This window comes from Arachis ipaensis, chromosome B6 (assembly GCF_059453495.1).
Source record: "Arachis ipaensis isolate K30076 ecotype BB chromosome B6, ASM5945349v1, whole genome shotgun sequence".
Taxonomy (NCBI): domain Eukaryota; kingdom Viridiplantae; phylum Streptophyta; class Magnoliopsida; order Fabales; family Fabaceae; genus Arachis; species Arachis ipaensis.
Window position 1 is genome coordinate 65,775,754 of NC_142441.1, and position 11,945 is coordinate 65,787,698.

General features: G+C 45.0%; 35 non-coding genes and 2 pseudogenes across 35 annotated transcripts; all 37 read left to right on the top strand.

Moving 5' to 3' along the window:
• Nucleotides 1-124: 124 nt before the first annotated feature.
• LOC148557321 (5S ribosomal RNA) lies at nt 125-243 on the top strand. Its single transcript, XR_015888955.1, has one exon. It is a non-coding gene; the product is annotated as a 5S ribosomal RNA (ribosomal RNA).
• A 196-nt stretch (nt 244-439) lies between these two features.
• On the top strand, nt 440-558 carry LOC148557322 (5S ribosomal RNA). The gene has a single exon (XR_015889237.1). It is a non-coding gene; the product is annotated as a 5S ribosomal RNA (ribosomal RNA).
• Nucleotides 559-753: 195 nt separating this feature from the next.
• On the top strand, nt 754-877 carry LOC148557323 (5S ribosomal RNA; annotated as a pseudogene).
• A 213-nt stretch (nt 878-1,090) lies between these two features.
• Nucleotides 1,091-1,209, top strand: LOC148557324 (5S ribosomal RNA). The gene has a single exon (XR_015888863.1). It is a non-coding gene; the product is annotated as a 5S ribosomal RNA (ribosomal RNA).
• A 192-nt stretch (nt 1,210-1,401) lies between these two features.
• LOC148557325 (5S ribosomal RNA) lies at nt 1,402-1,520 on the top strand. The gene has a single exon (XR_015889185.1). It is a non-coding gene; the product is annotated as a 5S ribosomal RNA (ribosomal RNA).
• Nucleotides 1,521-1,725: 205 nt separating this feature from the next.
• On the top strand, nt 1,726-1,844 carry LOC148557326 (5S ribosomal RNA). Its single transcript, XR_015888576.1, has one exon. It is a non-coding gene; the product is annotated as a 5S ribosomal RNA (ribosomal RNA).
• Nucleotides 1,845-2,038: 194 nt separating this feature from the next.
• Nucleotides 2,039-2,157, top strand: LOC148557327 (5S ribosomal RNA). The gene has a single exon (XR_015890202.1). It is a non-coding gene; the product is annotated as a 5S ribosomal RNA (ribosomal RNA).
• A 205-nt stretch (nt 2,158-2,362) lies between these two features.
• Nucleotides 2,363-2,481, top strand: LOC148557328 (5S ribosomal RNA). The gene has a single exon (XR_015891365.1). It is a non-coding gene; the product is annotated as a 5S ribosomal RNA (ribosomal RNA).
• Nucleotides 2,482-2,679: 198 nt separating this feature from the next.
• LOC148557329 (5S ribosomal RNA) lies at nt 2,680-2,798 on the top strand. The gene has a single exon (XR_015890029.1). It is a non-coding gene; the product is annotated as a 5S ribosomal RNA (ribosomal RNA).
• A 191-nt stretch (nt 2,799-2,989) lies between these two features.
• On the top strand, nt 2,990-3,108 carry LOC148557330 (5S ribosomal RNA). Its single transcript, XR_015891058.1, has one exon. It is a non-coding gene; the product is annotated as a 5S ribosomal RNA (ribosomal RNA).
• A 193-nt stretch (nt 3,109-3,301) lies between these two features.
• On the top strand, nt 3,302-3,420 carry LOC148557331 (5S ribosomal RNA). Its single transcript, XR_015888956.1, has one exon. It is a non-coding gene; the product is annotated as a 5S ribosomal RNA (ribosomal RNA).
• A 192-nt stretch (nt 3,421-3,612) lies between these two features.
• Nucleotides 3,613-3,731, top strand: LOC148557332 (5S ribosomal RNA). Its single transcript, XR_015889238.1, has one exon. It is a non-coding gene; the product is annotated as a 5S ribosomal RNA (ribosomal RNA).
• A 194-nt stretch (nt 3,732-3,925) lies between these two features.
• Nucleotides 3,926-4,044, top strand: LOC148557333 (5S ribosomal RNA). The gene has a single exon (XR_015888957.1). It is a non-coding gene; the product is annotated as a 5S ribosomal RNA (ribosomal RNA).
• A 231-nt stretch (nt 4,045-4,275) lies between these two features.
• LOC148557334 (5S ribosomal RNA) lies at nt 4,276-4,394 on the top strand. The gene has a single exon (XR_015889975.1). It is a non-coding gene; the product is annotated as a 5S ribosomal RNA (ribosomal RNA).
• Nucleotides 4,395-4,623: 229 nt separating this feature from the next.
• Nucleotides 4,624-4,742, top strand: LOC148557335 (5S ribosomal RNA). Its single transcript, XR_015890128.1, has one exon. It is a non-coding gene; the product is annotated as a 5S ribosomal RNA (ribosomal RNA).
• A 220-nt stretch (nt 4,743-4,962) lies between these two features.
• On the top strand, nt 4,963-5,086 carry LOC148557336 (5S ribosomal RNA; annotated as a pseudogene).
• Nucleotides 5,087-5,309: 223 nt separating this feature from the next.
• LOC148557337 (5S ribosomal RNA) lies at nt 5,310-5,428 on the top strand. The gene has a single exon (XR_015890040.1). It is a non-coding gene; the product is annotated as a 5S ribosomal RNA (ribosomal RNA).
• Nucleotides 5,429-5,623: 195 nt separating this feature from the next.
• LOC148557338 (5S ribosomal RNA) lies at nt 5,624-5,742 on the top strand. The gene has a single exon (XR_015889186.1). It is a non-coding gene; the product is annotated as a 5S ribosomal RNA (ribosomal RNA).
• A 205-nt stretch (nt 5,743-5,947) lies between these two features.
• Nucleotides 5,948-6,066, top strand: LOC148557339 (5S ribosomal RNA). The gene has a single exon (XR_015888577.1). It is a non-coding gene; the product is annotated as a 5S ribosomal RNA (ribosomal RNA).
• A 192-nt stretch (nt 6,067-6,258) lies between these two features.
• On the top strand, nt 6,259-6,377 carry LOC148557340 (5S ribosomal RNA). The gene has a single exon (XR_015890158.1). It is a non-coding gene; the product is annotated as a 5S ribosomal RNA (ribosomal RNA).
• Nucleotides 6,378-6,565: 188 nt separating this feature from the next.
• Nucleotides 6,566-6,684, top strand: LOC148557341 (5S ribosomal RNA). The gene has a single exon (XR_015890282.1). It is a non-coding gene; the product is annotated as a 5S ribosomal RNA (ribosomal RNA).
• A 223-nt stretch (nt 6,685-6,907) lies between these two features.
• LOC148557342 (5S ribosomal RNA) lies at nt 6,908-7,026 on the top strand. Its single transcript, XR_015890064.1, has one exon. It is a non-coding gene; the product is annotated as a 5S ribosomal RNA (ribosomal RNA).
• A 193-nt stretch (nt 7,027-7,219) lies between these two features.
• LOC148557343 (5S ribosomal RNA) lies at nt 7,220-7,338 on the top strand. The gene has a single exon (XR_015889468.1). It is a non-coding gene; the product is annotated as a 5S ribosomal RNA (ribosomal RNA).
• Nucleotides 7,339-7,542: 204 nt separating this feature from the next.
• On the top strand, nt 7,543-7,661 carry LOC148557344 (5S ribosomal RNA). The gene has a single exon (XR_015890065.1). It is a non-coding gene; the product is annotated as a 5S ribosomal RNA (ribosomal RNA).
• Nucleotides 7,662-7,852: 191 nt separating this feature from the next.
• On the top strand, nt 7,853-7,971 carry LOC148557345 (5S ribosomal RNA). The gene has a single exon (XR_015889304.1). It is a non-coding gene; the product is annotated as a 5S ribosomal RNA (ribosomal RNA).
• Nucleotides 7,972-8,159: 188 nt separating this feature from the next.
• Nucleotides 8,160-8,278, top strand: LOC148557346 (5S ribosomal RNA). The gene has a single exon (XR_015891366.1). It is a non-coding gene; the product is annotated as a 5S ribosomal RNA (ribosomal RNA).
• Nucleotides 8,279-8,473: 195 nt separating this feature from the next.
• LOC148557347 (5S ribosomal RNA) lies at nt 8,474-8,592 on the top strand. Its single transcript, XR_015889883.1, has one exon. It is a non-coding gene; the product is annotated as a 5S ribosomal RNA (ribosomal RNA).
• A 205-nt stretch (nt 8,593-8,797) lies between these two features.
• LOC148557348 (5S ribosomal RNA) lies at nt 8,798-8,916 on the top strand. The gene has a single exon (XR_015888578.1). It is a non-coding gene; the product is annotated as a 5S ribosomal RNA (ribosomal RNA).
• Nucleotides 8,917-9,109: 193 nt separating this feature from the next.
• On the top strand, nt 9,110-9,228 carry LOC148557349 (5S ribosomal RNA). The gene has a single exon (XR_015890159.1). It is a non-coding gene; the product is annotated as a 5S ribosomal RNA (ribosomal RNA).
• A 188-nt stretch (nt 9,229-9,416) lies between these two features.
• On the top strand, nt 9,417-9,535 carry LOC148557350 (5S ribosomal RNA). Its single transcript, XR_015890283.1, has one exon. It is a non-coding gene; the product is annotated as a 5S ribosomal RNA (ribosomal RNA).
• A 228-nt stretch (nt 9,536-9,763) lies between these two features.
• On the top strand, nt 9,764-9,882 carry LOC148557351 (5S ribosomal RNA). Its single transcript, XR_015890066.1, has one exon. It is a non-coding gene; the product is annotated as a 5S ribosomal RNA (ribosomal RNA).
• Nucleotides 9,883-10,076: 194 nt separating this feature from the next.
• Nucleotides 10,077-10,195, top strand: LOC148557352 (5S ribosomal RNA). The gene has a single exon (XR_015889469.1). It is a non-coding gene; the product is annotated as a 5S ribosomal RNA (ribosomal RNA).
• A 201-nt stretch (nt 10,196-10,396) lies between these two features.
• Nucleotides 10,397-10,515, top strand: LOC148557353 (5S ribosomal RNA). Its single transcript, XR_015890067.1, has one exon. It is a non-coding gene; the product is annotated as a 5S ribosomal RNA (ribosomal RNA).
• A 193-nt stretch (nt 10,516-10,708) lies between these two features.
• On the top strand, nt 10,709-10,827 carry LOC148557354 (5S ribosomal RNA). Its single transcript, XR_015889305.1, has one exon. It is a non-coding gene; the product is annotated as a 5S ribosomal RNA (ribosomal RNA).
• Nucleotides 10,828-11,015: 188 nt separating this feature from the next.
• Nucleotides 11,016-11,134, top strand: LOC148557355 (5S ribosomal RNA). The gene has a single exon (XR_015891367.1). It is a non-coding gene; the product is annotated as a 5S ribosomal RNA (ribosomal RNA).
• Nucleotides 11,135-11,329: 195 nt separating this feature from the next.
• On the top strand, nt 11,330-11,448 carry LOC148557356 (5S ribosomal RNA). The gene has a single exon (XR_015889187.1). It is a non-coding gene; the product is annotated as a 5S ribosomal RNA (ribosomal RNA).
• A 207-nt stretch (nt 11,449-11,655) lies between these two features.
• LOC148557357 (5S ribosomal RNA) lies at nt 11,656-11,774 on the top strand. Its single transcript, XR_015890068.1, has one exon. It is a non-coding gene; the product is annotated as a 5S ribosomal RNA (ribosomal RNA).
• Nucleotides 11,775-11,945: the final 171 nt, after the last annotated feature.

Below are 11,945 nucleotides of genomic sequence, written 5' to 3' on the forward strand. Positions count from 1 at the left end.
TAAAGCGAGTCTCAATGACCTGATTTTAGGCAAGCTCGCACGGGCCCCGCAGGGATTTGCAACTCGACTTACCCTACGTCGCGAGACATGCATATATATGATAATTATGTGCGCATATTTTAATAGGTGCGATCATACCAGCACTAATTCACCGGATCCCATCAGAACTCCGCAGTTAAGCGTGCTTGGGCGAGAGTAGTACTAGGATGGGTGACCTCCTGGGAAGTCCTCGTGTTGCACCTCTTTTTTTTTTTTTTTTTTTTTTTTTACGTCGTGCTTGCCCTCGTTCTTTAAACGGCGCTATCTTGAATAGTTTAGCTAAAGCGAGTCTCAATTACATGATTTTAGGCAAGCTCGCACGGTCCCCGCAGGGACTCGCAGCTCGACTTACCCTACGTCGCAAGACACGCATATGATAATTATGTGCGCATATTATAAAAGGTGCGATCATACCAGCACTAATGCGCCGGATCCCATCAGAACTCCGCAGTTAAGCGTGCTTGGGCGAGAGTAGTACTAGGATGGGTGACCTCCTGGGAAGTCCTCGTGTTGCACCTTTTTTTTTTTTTTTTTTTTTTTTTTCCGTCGTGCTTACCCTCGTTCTTTAAACGGCGTTATCTTGCACAGTTTAGTTAAAGCGAGTCTCAATAACCTGATTTTAGGCAAGCTCCCACGGGCCCCGCAGGGATTTGCAACTCGACTTACCCTACGTCGCGAGACATGCATATGATAATTATGTGCGCATATTTTAATAGGTGCGATCATACCAGCACTAATTCACCGGATCCCATCAGAACTCCGCAGTTAAGCGTGCTTGGGCGAGAGTAGTACTAGGATGGGTGACCTCCCTTCCTGGGAAGTCCTCGTGTTGCACCTCTTTTTTTTTTTTTTTTTTTTTTTTTTTTTTTTTTTTTTTTTTACGTCGTGCTTACCCTCGTTCTTTAAACGGCGCTATCTTGAATAGTTTAGCTAAAGCGAGTCTCAATGACCTCATTTTAGGCAAGCTCGCACGGGCCCCGCAGGGATTCGCAGCTCGACTTACCCTACGTCGCAAGACATGCATATGATAATTATGTGCGCATATTATAATAGGTGCGATTATACCAGCACTAATGCACCGGATCCCATCAGAACTCCGCAGTTAAGCGTGCTTGGGCGAGAGTAGTACTAGGATGGGTGACCTCCTGGGAAGTCCTCGTGTTGCACCTCTTTTTTTTTTTTTTTTTTTTTACGTCGTGCTTACCCTCGTTCTTTAAACGGCGCTATCTTGCACAGTTTAGTTAAAGCGAGTCTCAATGACCTGATTTTAGGCAAGCACCCACGGGCCCCGCAGGGATTTGCAACTCGACTTACCCTACGTCGCGAGACATGCATATGATAATTATGTGCGCATATTTTAATAGGTGCGATCATACCAGCACTAATTCACCGGATCCCATCAGAACTCCGCAGTTAAGCGTGCTTGGGCGAGAGTAGTACTAGGATGGGTGACCTCCTGGGAAGTCCTCGTGTTGCACCTTTTTTTTTTTTTTTTTTTTTTTTTTTTTTTTTTTTACGTCGTGCTTACCCTCGTTCTTTAAACGGCGCTATCTTGAATAGTTTAGCTAAAGCGAGTCTCAATGACCTCATTTTAGGCAAGCTCGCACGGGCCCTGCAGGGATTTGCAGCTCGACTTACCCTACGTCGCGAGACATGCATATGATAATTATGTGCGCATATTTTAATAGGTGCGATCATACCAGCACTAATGCACCGGATCCCATCAGAACTCCGCAGTTAAGCGTGCTTGGGCGAGAGTAGTACTAGGATGGGTGACCTCCTGGGAAGTCCTCGTGTTGCACCTTTTTTTTTTTTTTTTTTTTTTTTTACGTCGTGCTTACCCTCGTTCTTTAAACGGCGCTATCTTGAATAGTTTAGCTAAAGCGAGTCTCTATGACCTCATTTTAGGCAAGCTCGCACGGGCCCCGCAGGGATTCGCAGCTCGACTTACCCTACGTCGCAAGACATGCATATGATAATTATGTGCGCATATTATAATAGGTGCGATCATACTAGCACTAATGCACCGGATCCCATCAGAACTCCGCAGTTAAGCGTGCTTGGGCGAGAGTAGTACTAGTATGGGTGACCTCCTGGGAAGTCCTCGTGTTGCACCTCTTTTTTTTTTTTTTTTTTTTTTTTTTTTTTTTTTACGTCGTGCTTACCCTCGTTCTTTAAACGGCGCTATCTTGCACAGTTTAGTTAAAGCGAGTCTCAATGACCTGATTTTAGGCAAGCTCCCACGGGCCCCGCAGGGATTTGCAACTCGACTTACCCTACGTCGCGAGACATGCATATGATAATTATGTGCGCATATTTTAATAGGTGCGATTATACCAGCACTAATTCACCGGATCCCATCAGAACTCCGCAGTTAAGCGTGCTTGGGCGAGAGTAGTACTAGGATGCGTGACCTCCTGGGAAGTCCTCGTGTTGCACCTCTTTTTTTTTTTTTTTTTTTTTTTTTTTACGTCGTGCTTACCCTCGTTCTTTAAACGGCGCTATCTTGAATAGTTTAGCTAAAGCGAGTCTCAATGACCTCATTTTAGGCAAGCTCGCACGGGCCCCGCAGGGATTCGCAGCTCGACTTACCCTACGTCGCAAGACATGCATATGATAATTATGTGCGCATATTATAATAGGTGCGATCATACCAGCACTAATGCACCGGATCCCATCAGAACTCCGCAGTTAAGCGTGCTTGGGCGAGAGTAGTACTAGGATGGGTGACCTCCTGGGAAGTCCTCGTGTTGCACCTCTTTTTTTTTTTTTTTTTTTTACGTCTTGCTTACCCTCGTTCTTTAAACGGCGCTATCTTGCACAGTTTAGTTAAAGCGAGTCTCAATGACCTGATTTTAGGCAAGCTCCCACGGGCCCCGCAGGGATTTGCAACTCGACTTACCCTACGTCGCGAGACATGCATATGATAATTATGTGCGCATATTATAATAGGTGCGATCATACCAGCACTAATGCAACGGATCCCATCAGAACTCCGCGGTTAAGCGTGCTTGGGCGAGAGTAGTACTAGGATGGGTGACCTCCTGGGAAGTCCTCGTGTTGCACCTATTTTTTTTTTTTTTTTTTACGTCGTGCTTACCCTCGTTCTTTAAACGGCGCTATCTTGCACAGTTTAGTTAAAGCGAGTCTCAATGACCTGATTTTAGGCAAGCTCGCACGGGCCCCGCAGGGATTTGCAACTCGACTTACCCTACGTCGCGAGACATGCATATATATGATAATTATGTGCGCATATTTTAATAGGTGCGATCATACCAGCACTAATTCACCGGATCCCATCAGAACTCCGCAGTTAAGCGTGCTTGGGCGAGAGTAGTACTAGGATGGGTGACCTCCTGGGAAGTCCTCGTGTTGCACCTCTTTTTTTTTTTTTTTTTTTTTACGTCGTGCTTGCCCTCGTTCTTTAAACGGCGCTATCTTGAATAGTTTAGCTAAAGCGAGTCTCAATTACATGATTTTAGGCAAGCTCGCACGGTCCCCGCAGGGACTCGCAGCTCGACTTACCCTACGTCGCAAGACACGCATATGATAATTATGTGCGCATATTATAAAAGGTGCGATCATACCAGCACTAATGCGCCGGATCCCATCAGAACTCCGCAGTTAAGCGTGCTTGGGCGAGAGTAGTACTAGGATGGGTGACCTCCTGGGAAGTCCTCGTGTTGCACCTTTTTTTTTTTTTTTTTTTTTTTTTCCGTCGTGCTTACCCTCGTTCTTTAAACGGCGTTATCTTGCACAGTTTAGTTAAAGCGAGTCTCAATAACCTGATTTTAGGCAAGCTCCCACGGGCCCCGCAGGGATTTGCAACTCGACTTACCCTACGTCGCGAGACATGCATATGATAATTATGTGCGCATATTTTAATAGGTGCGATCATACCAGCACTAATTCACCGGATCCCATCAGAACTCCGCAGTTAAGCGTGCTTGGGCGAGAGTAGTACTAGGATGGGTGACCTCCTGGGAAGTCCTCGTGTTGCACCTCTTTTTTTTTTTTTTTTTTTTTTTTTTTTTTTTTTTTTTTTTTTTTTTTTTTTTTTTTTTTACGTCGTGCTTGCCCTCGTTCTTTAAACGGCGCTATCTTGAATAGTTTAGCTAAAGCGAGTCTCAATTACCTGATTTTAGGCAAGCTCGCACGGTCCCCGCAGGGATTCGCAGCTCGACTTACCCTACGTCGCAAGACATGCATATGATAATTATGTGCACATATTATAAAAGGTGCGATCATACCAGCACTAATGCACCGGATCCCATCAGAACTCCGCAATTAAGCGTGCTTGGGCGAGAGTAGTACTAGGATGGGTGACCTCCTGGGAAGTCCTCGTGTTGCACCTCTTTTTTTTTTTTTTTTTTTTTTTTTTTTTTTTTTTTTTTTTTTTTTTTTTTTTTTTTTACGTCGTGCTTACCCTCGTTCTTTAAACGGCGCTATCTTGCACAGTTTAGTTAAAGCGAGTCTCAATGACCTGATTTTAGGCAAGCTCCCACGGGCCCCGCAGGGATTTGCAACTCGACTTACCCTACGTCGCGAGACATGCATATGATAATTATGTGCGCATATTTTAATAGGTGCGATCATACCAGCACTAATTCACTGGATCCCATCAGAACTCCGCAGTTAAGCGTGCTTGGGCGAGAGTAGTACTAGGATGGGTGACCTCCTGGGAAGTCCTCGTGTTGCACCTCTTTTTTTTTTTTTTTTTTTTTTTTTTTTTTTTTTTTTTTTTTTTTTTTTACGTCGTGCTTACCCTCGTTCTTTAAACGGCGTTATCTTGCACAGTTTAGTTAAAGCGAGTCTCAATGACCTGATTTTAGGCAAGCTCCCACGGGCCCCGCAGGAATTTGCAACTCGACTTACCCTACGTCGCGAGACATGCATATGATAATTATGTGCGCATATTTTAATAGGTGCGATCATACCAGCACTAATTCACCGGATCCCATCAGAACTCCGCAGTTAAGCGTGCTTGGGCGAGAGTAGTACTAGGATGGGTGACCTCCCTTCCTGGGAAGTCCTCGTGTTGCACCTCTTTTTTTTTTTTTTTTTTTTTTTTTTTTTTTTTTTTTTTTTTTTTTTTTTTAACGTCGTGCTTACCCTCGTTCTTTAAACGGCGCAATCTTGAATAGTTTAGCTAAAGCGAGTCTCAATGACCTCATTTTAGGCAAGCTCGCACGGGCCCCGCAGGGATTCGCAGCTCGACTTACCCTACGTCGCAAGACATGCATATGATAATTATGTGCGCATATTATAATAGGTGCGATCATACCAGCACTAATGCACCGGATCCCATCAGAACTCCGCAGTTAAGCGTGCTTGGGCGAGAGTAGTACTAGGATGGGTGACCTCCTGGGAAGTCCTCGTGTTGCACCTCTTTTTTTTTTTTTTTTTTTTTTTTACGTCGTGCTTACCCTCGTTCTTTAAACGGCGCTATCTTGCACAGTTTAGTTAAAGCGAGTCTCAATGACCTGATTTTAGGCAAGCTCCCACGGGCCCCGCAGGGATTTGCAACTCGACTTACCCTACGTCGCGAGACATGCATATGATAATTATGTGCGCATATTTTAATAGGTGCGATCATACCAGCACTAATTCACCGGATCCCATCAGAACTCCGCAGTTAAGCGTGCTTGGGCGAGAGTAGTACTAGGATGGGTGACCTCCTGGGAAGTCCTCGTGTTGCACCTTTTTTTTTTTTTTTTTTTTTTTTTTTTTTTTTTTTACGTCGTGCTTACCCTCGTTCTTTAAACGGCGCTATCTTGAATAGTTTAGCTAAAGCGAGTCTCAATGACCTCATTTTAGGCAAGCTCGCACGGGCCCCGCAGGGATTCGCAGCTCGACTTACCCTACGTCGCAAGACATGCATATGATAATTATGTGCGCATATTTTAATAGGTGCGATCATACCAGCACTAATGCACCGGATCCCATCAGAACTCCGCAGTTAAGCGTGCTTGGGCGAGAGTAGTACTAGGATGGGTGACCTCCTGGGAAGTCCTCGTGTTGCACCTTTTTTTTTTTTTTTTTTTTTTTACGTCGTTCTTACCCTCGTTCTTTAAACGGCGCTATCTTGAATAGTTTAGCTAAAGCGAGTCTCAATGACCTCATTTTAGGCAAGTTCGCACGGGCCCCGCAGGGATTCGCAGCTCGACTTACCCTACGTCGCGAGACATGCATATGATAATTATGTGCGCATATTTTAATAGGTGTGATCATACCAGCACTAATGCACCGGATCCCATCAGAACTCCGCAGTTAAGCGTGCTTGGGCGAGAGTAGTATTAGGATGGGTGACCTCCTGGGAAGTCCTCGTGTTGCACCTATTTTTTTTTTTTTTTTTACGTCGTGCTTACCCTCGTTCTTTAAACGGCGCTATCTTGCACAGTTTAGTTAAAGCGAGTCTCAATGACCTGATTTTAGGCAAGCTCGCACGGGCCCCGCAGGGATTTGCAACTCGACTTACCCTACGTCGCGAGACATGCATATGATAATTATGTGCACATATTTTAATAGGTGCGATCATACCAGCACTAATTCACCGGATCCCATCAGAACTCCGCAGTTAAGCGTGCTTGGGCGAGAGTAGTACTAGGATGGGTGATCTCCTGGGAAGTCCTCGTGTTGCACCTTTTTTTTTTTTTTTTTTTTTTTTTTTTTTTTTTTTTTTTTTTTTTTTTTTTTTACGTCGTGCTTACCCTCGTTCTTTAAACGGCGCTATCTTGAATAGTTTAGCTAAAGCGAGTCTCAATGACCTCATTTTAGGCAAGCTCGCACGGGCCCCGCAGGGATTCGCAGCTCGACTTACCCTACGTCGCAAGACATGCATATGATAATTATGTGCGCATATTATAATAGGTGCGATCATACCAGCACTAATGCACCGGATCCCATCAGAACTCCGCAGTTAAGCGTGCTTGGGCGAGAGTAGTACTAGGATAGGTGACCTCCTGGGAAGTCCTCGTGTTGCACCTTTTTTTTTTTTTTTTTTTTTTTTACGTCGTGCTTACCCTCGTTCTTTAAACGGCGCTATCTTGCACAGTTTAGTTAAAGCGAGTCTCAATGACCTGATTTTAGGCAAGCTCCCACGGGCCCCGCAGGGATTTGCAACTCGACTTACCCTACGTCGCGAGACATGCATATGATAATTATGTGCGCATATTTTAATAGGTGCGATCATACCAGCACTAATTCACCGGATCCCATCAGAACTCCGCAGTTAAGCGTGCTTGGGCGAGAGTAGTACTAGGATGGGTGACCTTCTGGGAAGTCCTCGTGTTGCACCTTTTTTTTTTTTTTTTTTTTTTTTTTTTTTTTTTTACGTCGTGCTTACCCTCGTTCTTTAAACGGCGCTATCTTGAATAGTTTAGCTAAAGCGAGTCTCAATGACCTCATTTTAGGCAAGCTCGCACGGGCCCTGCAGGGATTTGCAGCTCGACTTACCCTACGTCGCGAGACATGCATATGATAATTATGTGCGCATATTTTAATAGGTGCGATCATACCAGCACTAATGCACCGGATCCCATCAGAACTCCGCAGTTAAGCGTGCTTGGGCGAGAGTAGTACTAGGATAGGTGACCTCCTGGGAAGTCCTCGTGTTGCACCTTTTTTTTTTTTTTTTTTTTTTACGTCGTGCTTACCCTCGTTCTTTAAACGGCGCTATCTTGAATAGTTTAGCTAAAGCGAGTCTCTATGACCTCATTTTAGGCAAGCTCGCACGGGCCCCGCAGGGATTCGCAGCTCAACTTACCCTACGTCGCAAGACATGCATATGAAAATTATGTGCGCATATTATAATAGGTGCGATCATACCAGCACTAATGCACCGGATCCCATCAGAACTCCGCAGTTAAGCGTGCTTGGGCGAGAGTAGTACTAGTATGGGTGACCTCCTGGGAAGTCCTCGTGTTGCACCTCTTTTTTTTTTTTTTTTTACGTCGTGCTTACCCTCGTTCTTTAAACGGCGCTATCTTGCACAGTTTAGTTAAAGCGAGTCTCAATGACCTGATTTTAGGCAAGCTCCCACGGGCCCCGCAGGGATTTGCAACTCGACTTACCCTACGTCGCGAGACATGCATATGATAATTATGTGCGCATATTTTAATAGGTGCGATTATACCAGCACTAATTCACCGGATCCCATCAGAACTCCGCAGTTAAGCGTGCTTGGGCGAGAGTAGTACTAGGATGCGTGACCTCCTGGGAAGTCCTCGTGTTGCACCTCTTTTTTTTTTTTTTTTTTTTTTTTACGTCGTGCTTACCCTCGTTCTTTAAACGGCGCTATCTTGAATAGTTTAGCTAAAGCGAGTCTCAATGACCTCATTTTAGGCAAGTTCGCACGGGCCCCGCAGGGATTCGCAGCTCGACTTACCCTACGTCGCGAGACATGCATATGATAATTATGTGCGCATATTTTAATAGGTGTGATCATACCAGCACTAATGCACCGGATCCCATCAGAACTCCGCAGTTAAGCGTGCTTGGGCGAGAGTAGTATTAGGATGGGTGACCTCCTGGGAAGTCCTCGTGTTGCACCTTTTTTTTTTTTTTTTTTTTTTTTTTTTTTTTTTTTACGTCGTGCTTACCCTCGTTCTTTAAACGGCGCTATCTTGAATAGTTTAGCTAAAGCGAGTCTCAATGACCTCATTTTAGGCAAGCTCGCACGGGCCCCGCAGGGATTCGCAGCTCGACTTACCCTACGTCGCAAGACATGCATATGATAATTATGTGCGCATATTTTAATAGGTGCGATCATACCAGCACTAATGCACCGGATCCCATCAGAACTCCGCAGTTAAGCGTGCTTGGGCGAGAGTAGTACTAGGATGGGTGACCTCCTGGGAAGTCCTCGTGTTGCACCTTTTTTTTTTTTTTTTTTTTTTTTACGTCGTTCTTACCCTCGTTCTTTAAACGGCGCTATCTTGAATAGTTTAGCTAAAGCGAGTCTCAATGACCTCATTTTAGGCAAGTTCGCACGGGCCCCGCAGGGATTCGCAGCTCGACTTACCCTACGTCGCGAGACATGCATATGATAATTATGTGCGCATATTTTAATAGGTGTGATCATACCAGCACTAATGCACCGGATCCCATCAGAACTCCGCAGTTAAGCGTGCTTGGGCGAGAGTAGTATTAGGATGGGTGACCTCCTGGGAAGTCCTCGTGTTGCACCTATTTTTTTTTTTTTTTTTACGTCGTGCTTACCCTCGTTCTTTAAACGGCGCTATCTTGCACAGTTTAGTTAAAGCGAGTCTCAATGACCTGATTTTAGGCAAGCTCGCACGGGCCCCGCAGGGATTTGCAACTCGACTTACCCTACGTCGCGAGACATGCATATGATAATTATGTGCACATATTTTAATAGGTGCGATCATACCAGCACTAATTCACCGGATCCCATCAGAACTCCGCAGTTAAGCGTGCTTGGGCGAGAGTAGTACTAGGATGGGTGATCTCCTGGGAAGTCCTCGTGTTGCACCTTTTTTTTTTTTTTTTTTTTTTTTTTTTTTTTTTTTTTTTTTTTTTTTTTTTTTTTTTTACGTCGTGCTTACCCTCGTTCTTTAAACGGCGCTATCTTGAATAGTTTAGCTAAAGCGAGTCTCAATGACCTCATTTTAGGCAAGCTCGCACGGGCCCCGCAGGGATTCGCAGCTCGACTTACCCTACGTCGCAAGACATGCATATGATAATTATGTGCGCATATTATAATAGGTGCGATCATACCAGCACTAATGCACCGGATCCCATCAGAACTCCGCAGTTAAGCGTGCTTGGGCGAGAGTAGTACTAGGATAGGTGACCTCCTGGGAAGTCCTCGTGTTGCACCTTTTTTTTTTTTTTTTTTTTTTTTTACGTCGTGCTTACCCTCGTTCTTTAAACGGCGCTATCTTGCACAGTTTAGTTAAAGCGAGTCTCAATGACCTGATTTTAGGCAAGCTCCCACGGGCCCCGCAGGGATTTGCAACTCGACTTACCCTACGTCGCGAGACATGCATATGATAATTATGTGCGCATATTTTAATAGGTGCGATCATACCAGCACTAATTCACCGGATCCCATCAGAACTCCGCAGTTAAGCGTGCTTGGGCGAGAGTAGTACTAGGATGGGTGACCTTCTGGGAAGTCCTCGTGTTGCACCTTTTTTTTTTTTTTTTTTTTTTTTTTTTTTTTACGTCGTGCTTACCCTCGTTCTTTAAACGGCGCTATCTTGAATAGTTTAGCTAAAGCGAGTCTCAATGACCTCATTTTAGGCAAGCTCGCACGGGCCCTGCAGGGATTTGCAGCTCGACTTACCCTACGTCGCGAGACATGCATATGATAATTATGTGCGCATATTTTAATAGGTGCGATCATACCAGCACTAATGCACCGGATCCCATCAGAACTCCGCAGTTAAGCGTGCTTGGGCGAGAGTAGTACTAGGATAGGTGACCTCCTGGGAAGTCCTCGTGTTGCACCTTTTTTTTTTTTTTTTTTTTTTTTACGTCGTGCTTACCCTCGTTCTTTAAACGGCGCTATCTTGAATAGTTTAGCTAAAGCGAGTCTCTATGACCTCATTTTAGGCAAGCTCGCACGGGCCCCGCAGGGATTCGCAGCTCAACTTACCCTACGTCGCAAGACATGCATATGAAAATTATGTGCGCATATTATAATAGGTGCGATCATACCAGCACTAATGCACCGGATCCCATCAGAACTCCGCAGTTAAGCGTGCTTGGGCGAGAGTAGTACTAGTATGGGTGACCTCCTGGGAAGTCCTCGTGTTGCACCTCTTTTTTTTTTTTTTTTTACGTCGTGCTTACCCTCGTTCTTTAAACGGCGCTATCTTGCACAGTTTAGTTAAAGCGAGTCTCAATGACCTGATTTTAGGCAAGCTCCCACGGGCCCCGCAGGGATTTGCAACTCGACTTACCCTACGTCGCGAGACATGCATATGATAATTATGTGCGCATATTTTAATAGGTGCGATTATACCAGCACTAATTCACCGGATCCCATCAGAACTCCGCAGTTAAGCGTGCTTGGGCGAGAGTAGTACTAGGATGCGTGACCTCCTGGGAAGTCCTCGTGTTGCACCTCTTTTTTTTTTTTTTTTTTTTTTTTACGTCGTGCTTACCCTCGTTCTTTAAACGGCGCTATCTTGCACAGTTTAGTTAAAGCGAGTCTCAATGACCTGATTTTAGGCAAGCTCCCACGGGCCCCGCAGGGATTTGCAACTCGACTTACCCTACGTCGCGAGACATGCATATGATAATTATGTGCGCATATTTTAATAGGTGCGATCATACCAGCACTAATTCACCGGATCCCATCAGAACTCCGCAGTTAAGCGTGCTTGGGCGAGAGTAGTACTAGGATGGGTGACCTCCTGGGAAGTCCTCGTGTTGCACCTTTTTTTTTTTTTTTTTTTTTTTTTTTTTTTTTTTTTTACGTCGTGCTTACCCTCGTTCTTTAAACGGCGCTATCTTGAATAGTTTAGCTAAAGCGAGTCTCAATGACCTCATTTTAGGCAAGCTCGCACGGGCCCTGCAGGGATTTGCAGCTCGACTTACCCTACGTCGCGAGACATGCATATGATAATTATGTGCGCATATTTTAATAGGTGCGATCATACCAGCACTAATGCACCGGATCCCATCAGAACTCCGCAGTTAAGCGTGCTTGGGCGAGAGTAGTACTAGGATAGGTGACCTCCTGGGAAGTCCTCGTGTTGCACCTTTTTTTTTTTTTTTTTTTTTTTTTACGTCGTGCTTACCCTCGTTCTTTAAACGGCGCTATCTTGAATAGTTTAGCTAAAGCGAGTCTCTATGACCTCATTTTAGGCAAGCTCGCACGGGCCCCGCAGGGATTCGCAGCTCAACTTACCCTACGTCGCAAGACATGCATATGA